Here is an 8,519-nt window from a genome sequence, read left to right on the forward strand (position 1 = left end):
TAACGAGAGCTCCTCTATGAATTGCAAAGGTAATGATATTTTCTTGCTCCTTTGCACTCTTTTTGTCAAGCCATGCCATGGTGTGATTGAAATTTACTTTAACCTTTGAATCAAGGAAGGTTAAATCGGCATTAGGAGCCCTCCTGACTTGAGAATACAGAACACCAAGAGCACGCTCTGCCCAAATGTTGTGAAGTGGTGCAGAGAGGGTTGATCTCCTTAGTTCTCCGGATACATTTGACAGAGGACCTGTCAGATATCTGCCTAGCTGGCAGTCCATAACCTCCCTTGTAGCCCGAGCAATTGTGGCTATTGTTGGAATCAAGCTTTGTTCAGCCAGATATGCAGGGTCTTGAAGGCAAACAAGGACGGTATCATTATCATCATTCAGAAATGGCCTTCCAAATGCATCGCGTTGAAGAGAGAGAGAGCAATGTGAGGTTTCCTTTCAATTTTCTGAACATCTCGACAGGCAGCAAGATGATCGACCATCCCAAGATGACCACGTTTAGCCTCCCATGAATAGAACAGAGCCATCCATGGACCAGTGACGATTTTCCCCCACAAACCAAGAGCTTGGAGATGGCTTAAAATCATTGGATTTTGGAGGTCAGCAAGAGTGGCAGAGGTGAGGGTAGTCTTTACACTACAGAACTTGTTGAGATAATCGATGAGAACATCTCTATGAAGAACAACGATACCAGCAAGGTGAAATAGCACATGGAGTCTATTCCCTACATAACGAGTGAATGTTCCACTTGTGAGACCATGGTGTTTCAAGCTGGGTCTCCTTTAGCCTTGTACCTGTGGAGAGAAGAATTTTTTAAAATACTTATGAAACAACTAATACAAACAATTGACGGATACAATATATATATATATATAGCAGTCAGTGTTGTTTCTTTGGTAGCAAATTGAATTTGGTTGATATGTTCACCAATATTGGAAGTTGCATCCCAACCAAGCATGGCCCCATTAGCTTGTAACAGGGTCTCTGCAACCTGTATGTCTGCTATCACTCCCATTTCCCTTGCCATCTGTGCAACTGTTGATGAGGATGGCAGTGGTCAAGATGTATGGCCTAAAGTTTTCAGGACATATGACAGAATAGTCCTTGTGGTTTCAACTGATATATTATGCGCCAGGCAAGTGTAGACACATTTCCATTACCTTTGTGGTGTAAGTGTTGTTATTTGTCTGTGTGGTCAAATATTTCATTTCTGCCTGTGCCTCATCTTTTTTTACAATCTCATTTTCTAAAAATTCTACTTCTGTCTTTAATGTCTTTATTTTGTCCATAAATTTGACCTTAGATTCACATTCAATCATTTTGATTTTTTTTGCTAACACAATATTGGCTCTACGAAGTTTTAAAATTTCTGAATCCCTTCGATCTTACACGGGACCGCAATTCAGTAATTGAAATGGAGCGCGGCTTTCTCCACTAATTTACCTTTCTAACTTCAAAGTCAGATTTAATTGACAAGATCTCTCTTTTAAAAACATTTATCTTCTCTTTAAAAGAGATCGCACTGGCCTTGTAGCTACCACGCACAGCATTACATTATTGTGTACAGTGTAGTCGAAGACACTTACTATCAATATCCTCAAAGCTGCTAACAGACCTTTACGAGAGGCCCCAAAACCAGTAGTAAAACTTAGCATGTAGGACTAGTTATGAGGCTTGTGAGGCTAGATATTACAGGCCCGAAGCTGAGTATCACACTACAAGACTTAGTATCAAGAAAAATACTCACCTAAGCTTTGAAATGCTGTGTAGAAGATTTGCAGCCCTGCAATCATTTCTATATAGGGAACTGTTTACATCGCCATTGGCCTTCTTAAGTGATTTGCAGACTTCTCTGGCAATTCCATCTAGGGGTGGTGACATTGTAGCTCTACTAATACCTTTGAGAATTTATGCTGTAACATTGTCACTGATGCCCGGTTTGCAGAGGCCCTGTCAGTCAGTGTACAAAGTATAGTTCAACAGATCAAACTCATAACAGATTCTGGAGGTAGCTTCATATAAGCCGCATATGAGGATTCCAGGTCAGACAGAGTATCCTCTATACGTTTCATGTAATCCTCAGCACAGCCACAAGGAAGAGCTTGAATAGAAGCAGTCAGTGTTGTTTCTTTGGTAGCGAAGTGAATTTGGTTGATATGTTCACCAATATTGGAAGTTGCATCCCAACCAAGCATAGCCCCATTAGCTTGTAACAGGGTCTCTGCAACCTGTATGTCTGCTATCACTCCCATTTCCCTTGCCATCTGTGCAACTGTTGATGAGGATGGCAGTGGTCAAGGTGTATGGCCTAAAGCTTTCAGGACATATGACAGAATAGTATTTATGGTTTCAACTGATATATTATGCGCCAGGCAAGTGTAGATACATTTCCATTACCTTTGTGGTGTAAGTGTTGTTATTTGTCTGTGTGGTCAAATATTTCATTTCTGCCAGTGCCTCATCTTATTTTACAATCTCATTTTCTAAAAATTCTACTTGTGTCTTTAATGTCTTTATTTTGTCCATAAATTTGACCTTAGATTCACATTCAATCATTTTAATTTTTTTTGCTAACACAATATTGGCTCTACGAAGTTTTAAAATTTCTGAATCCCTTCGATCTTACACGGGACCGCAATTCAGTAATTGAAATGGAGCGCGGCTTTCTCCACTAATTTACCTTTCTAACTTCAAAGTCAGATTTAATTGACAAGATCTCTCTTTTAAAAACATTTATCTTCTATTTAAAAGAGATCGCACTGGCCTTGTAGCTATCACGCACAGCATTACATTGTTGTGTACAGTGTAGTCGAAGACACTTACTATCAATATCCTCAAAGCTGCTAACAGACCTTTACGAGAGGCCCCAAAACCAGTAGTAAAACTTAGCATGTAGGACTAGTTATGAGGCTTGTGAGGCTAGATATTACAGGCCCGAAGCTGAGTATCACACTACAAGACTTAGTATCAAGAAAAATACTCACCTAAGCTTTGAAATGCTGTGTAGAAGATTTGCAGCCCTGCAATCATTTCCATATAGGGAACTGTTTACATCGCCATTGGCCTTCTTAAGTGATTTGCAGACTTCTCTGGCAATTCCATCTAGGGGGTGGTGACATTGTAGCTCTACTAATACCTTTGAGAATTTATGCTGTAACATTGTCACTGATGCCCGGTTTGCAGAGGCCCTGTCAGTCAGTGTACAAAGTATAGCTCCACAGATCAAACTCATAACAGATTCTGGAGGTAGCTTCATATAAGCCGCATTTGAGGATTCCAGGTCAGACAGAGTATCCTCTATACGTTTCATGTAATCCTCAGCACAGCCACCAGGAAGAGCTTGAATAGAAGCAGTCAGTGTTGTTTCTTTGGTAGCGAAGTGAATTTGGTTGATATGTTCACCAATATTGGAAGTTGCATCCCAACCAAGCATGGCCCCATTAGCTCCCAGTCAAATGACGAAGTTTGGATTTCTTGTAGGGCATTTCTTTTATATTTCTTTAATTCTAATCGCCTAATTTTGTTGGCATTAAATTTTAAACGACAATACTTATGCCACTTAGCATAATTTTGTTTTAAGTTTTCAATAATCTCATTTCTTTCTGATGAATTTGAACAAATAGATGCATCCAACTTGTTTTCATCACAAACCAAAGAATTGAATTGTGTTAAATATTCAAAAAGGGTTTCATAACCTTGCCTTTTGTCATACCTCCTCGACTTAGAGGGACATTCTAAACGGTCTGTGTTATCTTGTTGGCATATCAAACACTTGTCCCAGTCTCTGGGACCAGTTCTTTTTGCCATTGTATGTGTATCTGAAATCATGCAAACGCATTCCTTTATTAGACATATGCAATATTCTTTCATCTCTCTCTCTCTCTCTCTCTCTCTCTCTCTCTCTCTCTCTCTCTCTCTCTCTCTCTCTCTCTCTCTTTCTCTTTCTTACTTTCGTTCTTTCTGTTAAAGACCCATCATCAGAAGGCAAAATGTGTGCAGTGCGCCTTACATAAGGACACAACAGTACAAATAAAACATTCTCCCATTGTCACCATGCGGTACATAACGTAAAGTAAATAACAATACAGCATCATAGTGGTTGATGATGATGATGTAATGATGATGATGATAATTATAGCATTCTTATATAATTTAAGTAGTATGCCGACTCTTTACTGTCATCAAGTTTGACCGAAATCGGTTTTTATCTCACGTAAAATGATTATAGCAGTATTTTTGGAAAGAAAAGAAAACAGGAGGGGGGAGAAGGAGCACTGTCTTTTGTCAACACCGGTTATTGGCATTTATTGAGCTGTGTTTTGCTAATCTGTTTTGTCTACCCCTCTGCTCGTCCGTTTTAGAGCAATTGATTATACTTATTAAATCAGATGCAGAAAAATCTCATATTATAGAATATTGCTCGCTAGACATCCTTTAAAAGAAGTAAAATTGAATAATTTTTACGATTAAATAATTTGTATGGTTCGTGAATCGAAAGTAAAGGAAAAGGAAAACATCCGCTTCGACGCTAAAAATAATCACCAATGGGAATCCAAAGGATGGCGTAAAACAACCTTGAGTCGGCCTGCCCGTAACCTTCGTTACTCTAATGGCCTTTTCCTTTATCAGCTGATTGATCAAAACGATTCCAAAATAGGAATTTCCTACATTTAATTTAGTTCAAACCATGCAATGAATGGGGAACTCACAATTCAAATAACCCTAAGCCCTTTTTAACAATAACCCTTTAATCCTTTCTACTCTATGTCATTTAATCTAACACTAGATTATGACTTATTTGGCAGTGTTTGCCCTCTTTGGAAATCCTCATTTATTATAATCAATGTATTTTTAACTTTTACCACTGCTTTGATTAAAAACGAATACTAAATCTCAAGATTTTTTTCATGTTGAGAATATGAAAACATCCTATCATTTGAGGCAAAATATGAAAAAAATTCCATGTAGTTTGTAATGGTTGGTAAGTCTGCTAACAATAGAAACATAAGGGAGAAAAAAGCATCAGTAAGCGAGAACAGAAAAAGCAACAATCAACAACCTTCTATGTTCTTTTTGTCAGGGTTTTCAATTTTCTGGCTGATGTTGCTGTCGTTGCCTTGTCGCGGAAGTTTTTGCTGTAATTGTTCAAGAAAACGTTGATTGTTGGCTTTATTCTCCTTATGATTAAATTTTTATAGTTGTTGTCGCAGTCACTGCAGCATCCTTCAATGAGCCCAGTGTCATCTAGCTGTTGCATAGATATATTGATGAGAGTCTTTCTTTGGTTGCGGCAAGCTAGAAATTTCTAGCTCGATTCCTTTGTTTTTGATGAGAACTTGAAACATTTTGAATATTTCAAATGTAACAGTCAGTGATCGGTCTGAAGGCCGAGTCAGTCCTCCTCTGTCCAAAGCAGCTATATATGAATAAGTGTCCGCAGTCGTTTCAACGTGTAGTGTCTTTTCCAGTCTAAGTTCATTTTTGCATTCCGCACATGATGTGTGTGGCAACAACTTTGACACAGCATAGCCAGACACAAACACTAGCGCTTTCTTCTGTCTATCAGTCAAGTGAATTGTATCGCAGTCGGGAAGAAGGTGGAGGAAGCCTTTGTATTCGTCATCTACAGTTGCAGCCAGCTGGCATTTCATCTCCTCCAATGGCTCTGCTATGTCGTTAAGCTTCACTGTGCCTTTGCAGGCAGAGACCAGTTTGAGGACACTCTACAGCTTCAACTTTTTCTCCCCCTCAAACCACTGCTGCACTGAAACATGGTAGCTGCAGCCACTCAGTTGCCGATACTGGCCGAACCGGAATTCCAGGTTGTCGGTCTGGAACTTACCGAAAAGGATATACCGGTACTTTTTGTCAGTCAGGTGTAAGAAAGCCTTCAGTGTATGCTCAAAGGCATCCATTGTTTCCTTTGACAGTGTTCCTTCTCTGGGCTTCAGATTAAGTTTTCTCCATTGCTGAAGCCAATCAATAGCCTGACGGAGAAAGTTGATGTTCTGGTCTTCCTCTGATTGGACAACACTGCAGTCATCATTTCGAAGTCTTTTTTGTTTCATGGGATGTTTGACATTCAAAATGTTCCACAATTTGACGATGAGTGAGATGAATGATTGTGTACCTGACGTATCAATGCTCCATTTCTCTCCAAAGTGTTGAAGGGCGACATTGTTTGTGGTGTTGAAGACTTTCAGCATGAGGATTATATTTTGCTTCTCAGCTGATGTTGGATATAATGCCTTCTGGTTTAAAGCTGGAGCCAATTTGACGACAGATGATTTCTCCTCAGCATATACTTTCCTCAGATAAGACAAAGAAGCACTGTAACGTTGATCTTCAGAAGTAGTACTTGAAATTGAAAATCTGGGAAAGCAAAAGGTTTTCTCTGCATCTTGCTGGGCTAACCAATTGTTCTGAATACATTTAAAAATGTGTACAGTGTCAAACAAGAAAAATAGCCGCTCATTTGGGTTGAAGGGATTGGGGATGAAAGTTTGAAGAGTTCCTCCACAAACCGTTGAAAATGCATTTCTATTAATACGATTATTATCAGATATAACACAGATAACAGAAAATCCAATGTCATGCAGAAATTTAAAAACTTTGACAAGCATGTCATGAAGGACTTGGGCATTTACATTTTTTACTGGAACAATAGCCACAACATCTCTTTTCTTTGATAATATGGAAGAAATCATAAACACTTGTGCAGTGCTTGCTTCACATATACGTAGTTTCGTTGTGTACAGAAGACCCCTCCAGCTTTCCTCCTGTATAAGACATTTTGTTTGAAACATGAATTTCATCCTGCATCAGAATTACTTGACGCTCGTTCTCTTCCATCATTTCACGTTGTTTACGAAGATATTCCTCGTGAAGAGAAGACTTTTCAATGCCACTTTCAACATTAACCCTCCAGGACCCAAGCATAGAATGGCTTGGTGAAAAAAAATCAAAATTTGCAGTAAAGGCTCCAAATGTGATATTAAAAATGAAACTTTAATTGTTTTTAGCAAAAAATCATTGTGGTCATTGAAAACAATTGTATGACATATCTGTCATACTGGGACACAGCAATTTAACGTTTATGATAAACTGTGATGCAATTCCTGTCTTTGTTTATACAGAGATGGACTCCACACTCGCTGCACATGATGAAGCTTTTTTGCTTGCATCCTTGACGCTTAAAGATCTGCCTTTTCTCATATTCCTGCCAGTGTCCAACAGTGTCAAGTCGAACATCGGACACTGGATGAACTCCAAATGGCAATTGTCTTGGACGCATTATGTTCTCTGCCTGGAGAGAGGGTCAACCACGAACTCTTTTAGCATTGACCAGGGCATCTGCAAAATCTTCTACAAAGTCAGAAAGTTTCATTTCTTTCGATTTTAGCATACGACAATGACGACGATAGCACAACCAGCTTGTTACAAGGGCCATATTGATCGAATGATAAAAAATGTATATGTACCAGCGACGGGTTTTCACTTTGGCTTTGTACAAAGATGTCAAGGAATCCAGCAAGTCTACTCCCCCCATGTTTTCATTGAATTTGCTACTTACTGCAGGGCATGGAACAGCGATCATTTGTTTTTGTTTTTTTGTCATATCTTTTAACAGGGGCAATGGGCTCAATCCCTACGTAGGATGAAATCACATCAACTTTACGATTGTCAAACCACCTCACACTGATCACATTCGAATCATACTCCACCATAATATCCATTGCTCCTCGTTGCTCTTTTTTCATTGTTTTTTCGGGTTTTAGGTTGCATCCTTTGAGTCGATTTTCTCTCACCGTACCAAAGTACCAAATGCCTTTATCTTTCAACTGTTTCACCAACTCTAAACTAGAGAACAAGTTATCGGCAAATAATTTGAAATTTTTCCCTTCTGGTAGCTTTCTGGCCATCTCCATAACCACCTCCCCAGACAATCCAAGATTTGATTTCGCTGCTCTAGTATGCAATGTTGACCCATGATACACGTCAAAATCATGCAAAATTCCCTCGCTTCCCGTTCTTTCCCACATCTTTATGCCCCATTTGTGGGGTTTATTCCTGATGTATTGTTTTACGACTCATTTTCCCTTGAATGCCACCATGATCTCATCGACGATCCTGGAGTCGAGATGTACATAACAAATTAAAACAAATTAAAAGTGACCTCGGCCCCAGACCCAACTCGGGGCTAAAAAGAAGAGATGAGGTCAAAATAACTAGACTCCGGATCGGACATACTGCCCTCACTCACCGTTTCCTTCTGGAGAGGGATGAAAAACCCCTCTGCAGAAGATGTAACTGTGACCTGACAGTTCAACACATTTTAATTGAATGTACAGAATTAGAACAGATAAGGTCACAACATTATGATAACAGAGACTTGAAGTCTCTGTTCCAGTCGGTCGATCCGCTTACAATTTTAAAGTATCTGCAGGAATGTGAACTCCTGCAGAAATTGTAAATAGATATTATTATAAAACAAACATGTAACTATTAT

The sequence above is a fragment of the Berghia stephanieae genome, chromosome 10, assembly GCF_034508935.2.
Source record: "Berghia stephanieae isolate SIO BIC M18660-M18661 chromosome 10, UCSD_Bste_1.3, whole genome shotgun sequence".
In the NCBI taxonomy this organism is placed as follows: Eukaryota; Metazoa; Mollusca; class Gastropoda; order Nudibranchia; family Aeolidiidae; genus Berghia; species Berghia stephanieae.